This window comes from Hylobates moloch, unplaced genomic scaffold (assembly GCF_009828535.3).
Source record: "Hylobates moloch isolate HMO894 unplaced genomic scaffold, HMol_V3 SCAFFOLD_7, whole genome shotgun sequence".
Classification (NCBI taxonomy): Eukaryota; Metazoa; Chordata; class Mammalia; order Primates; family Hylobatidae; genus Hylobates; species Hylobates moloch.
This window is the reverse complement of record NW_026652282.1, coordinates 58,935,510-58,939,066: the sequence shown is the minus strand read 5'-3', so window position 1 is coordinate 58,939,066 and position 3,557 is coordinate 58,935,510. Positions and strand designations below refer to the sequence as shown.

General features: G+C 42.8%; 1 protein-coding gene across 2 annotated transcripts in view; it reads right to left on the bottom strand.

Moving 5' to 3' along the window:
- Nucleotides 1-3,557, bottom strand: part of OGT (O-linked N-acetylglucosamine (GlcNAc) transferase) — a 43,280-nt gene that overhangs the window by 3,001 nt on the left and 36,722 nt on the right. The window lies entirely within an intron of this gene.

Genomic DNA, 3,557 nt, shown 5'->3' with positions numbered 1-3,557 from the left:
AAAAAAAAAAAAAAAAAAAAAAAAAAAAAGAAATAATCAGATGCAAAAACATACAGGACCATGCAAAGATATTCATTGAAGCATCATTTACAAAAGTTAAAGCATAAACATAAGATGAAGTATTCGATTTATGGTCATTTTAATGAATAGAAAACCACTCAAGGGGAAAAGAAATATAATAAGTCTACTCTCGTAATTTTCCACTTGTACCTGAACTGAGTTGTTCAGATTTTTAAAAAATTGCTAATATCACCAAGAGTATGGTTCTGTTCAGAAAAATAAAAAAGAAGTAATTGATTCTTCAGGAAACACAGGGGAAAAGATTTCTACTTCCCCTTTGAATACATTATTTTTCATGAGATTATTCTTAGATGAAGGGATAAATACTTTAGAACCAGAAGCCAAAACATTTCTGTGCATTTTTAGAAGCAATAATTTTTATTTATTTTCTTTTAATTTTTGAAATAGAGTCTCACTCTGTTGTTCAGGCTGGAGTGCAATGGAACGATGATGGCTCACTGCAGACTGAACCTCCTTAGCTCAAGCAATCCTCCTGCCCCAGCCTCCCGGAAGCTGAGACTACAGGCATGCATCACCACACTCAGCTATTTTTGTATTTTTTGTAGAGATGGGGTCTCACCATGTCTAGGCTGGTCTCGAACTCCTGGGCTCAAGCAATCCTCCTCCCTCAGCCTCTCAAAGCGCTGGGATTATAGGCATAAGCCACCACGCCCAACTTTGTTTTAATGTTTGTTGTGACAGTAGTAGTAAAATGGTTGTGCATATCTGTTGGTCTGAATACAACCATGTCCATATTAATGCTACCCTCCAAAGAGAAAGACCTGTGCACTCTATTTTTCTAAAATTCTATGCCAATAGGAAAATAAACTGTAGAACATACATACAGTGAAATACTACTCAGCAAAAGAAATAAATTTGCTGAAAGAAGCCTTTAGAGTGCATATTGACATAGTTCCATTTGGATAAAATTCTAGAAAAGCAAAATTAATTTATGGAAGGGAAAAAAACCCTCCATAACAGTGGTTGTCTCTGGGGGTTGGTGAAAAAGACTGACTGAAAAGGAGCATGAAGAAACTCTCTGAAGTGATAATGTTTTTTGTCTTCATAGGAGTTTGGGCTACAAAGGTATTTCTCGGTTGGGCACTGTGGCTCACACCTGTAATCCCAGCACTTCGGGAGGCCGAGGCAAGCGGATCACAAGGTCAGGAGATCAAGACCATCCTGGCTAACACGGTGAAACCCTGTCTCTACTAAAAATACGAAAAATTAGCCGGGTGTGGTGGCACGTGCCTGTAGTCCCAGCTACTCGAGAGGCTGAGGCAGGAGAATCGCTTGAACCCAGGAGGCAGAGGTTGCAGTGAGCCAAGATCGCACCACCGCACTCCAACTTGGGTAACAGAGCAAGACTCCGTTTCAAAAGAAAAAAAAAGGGTTATTTCTCAAAACTCACTGAATATTTGTGTATTTCACTGTATATAACTTCTGCCTCAAAAGAAAAAAGTAGCCAGGCACAGTGGCTCACGCCTATAATCCCAACACTTCGGGAGGCCGAGGCAGGCAGATCACTTGAGGTCAGGAGTTTGAGACCAGCCTGGGCAACCTGCCGAAACCCTGCCTCTACTAAAAATACAAAAATTAGCTAGGTGTGGTGGCTCACGCCTGTAGTTCCAGCTACTCAGGAGGTTGAGGGGAAGACTGCTTGAGCCCAGGAGGTGGAGGTTGCAGTGAGCGGAGATCGTATCACTGTACTCCAGCCTGGGCAACAGAGGGAGACGCTATCTCAAAAAAAATATGTATACTGAACTCCAGTTAATGACAGCCATTCTTAAGTATTTAAGGAGAAATGTACTGATGTCTGCAATTTATTTCAAAATGTGTCCAATAAGATGGATTGGCAGAGGAATAAAGGGAATAAATGGATGGATATGTAATAAAGCAAGAATAGTAAAATGCTAATGGTAGATTCTAAGCAGTAGGTACAGATGTGTTTATTATAAAATTAAAAATTTTGAGAACAAAAATGTTGGGGAAAAGCATTGTATGAACCAAACTAAGTTCCAAAGAGTCTAATAAAAATTTTAAAATGCACCACAGGCTGGGTGCAGTGTCTCACGTGCCTGTAATCCCACCACTTTGGGAGGCCGAGGTGGGTGGACTGCTTGGGCCCAGGAGTTACCAGCCTGGGCAATATTGGTGAGACCCTGTCTCCACAAAATATTAAAAAAAAAAAAAAAAAGCCAGGCGTGGTGGCATGTGCCTGTAGTCCCGGCTACTGGAAGGCTAAGGTGGGAGGATCCCTTGATCCCAGGAGGCAGAGGTTGCAGTGAGCCGTGATCATGCCACTGCACTCCAGCCTGAGCAACAGAGCGAGACCCTGTCTGAAAATAAAATGCACTACATTTTTTACTATAGTTATCTCTGGGCTAATGGACATGAATCTTATTTTTTTTTTTAATGCCTGGGCTCAAATTTCTCACTTTTCTTAGACGTATGTGATGTTCTATGGAGGAAATTCTGAAAATATTAAGTAGCTAACATCTGTTGAATGTTTACCAGCTACCAACAACTATTCTAACTACTTTACATGGAATGCCTTTTTTAATCCTCACATCATCTCTGCAAAGTAGGTACTAGCATTATGCTCCATTTTGCAGAAGAAGAAACAAAGGCACAACACAGAGATTTACTTGCCCAAAGCTCGTAAGTAGGAGAGCTTGGGTTCACTCAGGTAGTCTGACTCAAAAAGTATGTTTCTTTAATTATTATGTAATATGCTACTTCTCAGAAAAACACAAAGGAAAAACATCACCCATTATACCAAAAGAAAAACCTCATTTAAGAAATACCCGCTGGGCACAGTGGCTTACGTCTGTAATCCCAGCACTTTGGGAGGCCGAGGTGGGTGGATCACGAGGTCAGGAGTTCGAGACCAGCCTGGCCAACACAGTGAAATCCAGCCTCTACTAAAAATACAAAAATTAGCTGGGTGTGGTGGTGGATGCCTGTAGTCCCAGCTACTCAGGAGGCTGAGGCAGGAGAATCGCTTGAACCCAGGAGGCAGAGGTTGCAGTGAGCCGAGATCACGCCATTGCACTCCAGCCCAGGCAACAGTGAGACTGTCTCAAAAAAAAAAAAAAAAAAACCGCTGGGCGCAGTGGCTCACGCCTGTAATCCCAGCCTTTGGGAGGCCTAGGTGGGTGGCTCATGAGGTCAGGAATTCGAGACCAGCCTGACCAACATAGTGAAACCCCACCTCTGCTAAAAATACAAAAAATTAGCTGGGTGTGGTGGCAGGCGCCTGTAATCCCAGCTACTCAGGAGACTGAGGCAGGAGAATCGCTTGAACCCGGGAGGCAGAGGTTGCAGTGAGCTGAGATCGCACCATTGCACTTCAGCCTGGGCAACGGTGCAAGGCTGTCTCAAAAACAAACAAACAAACAAACAAACAAAAAAAAAAACGCCAGGCACAGTGGCTCACTCCTGTAATCGCAGCACTTTGGGAGGCCGAGGTGGGTGGATCACGAGGTCAGGAGTTC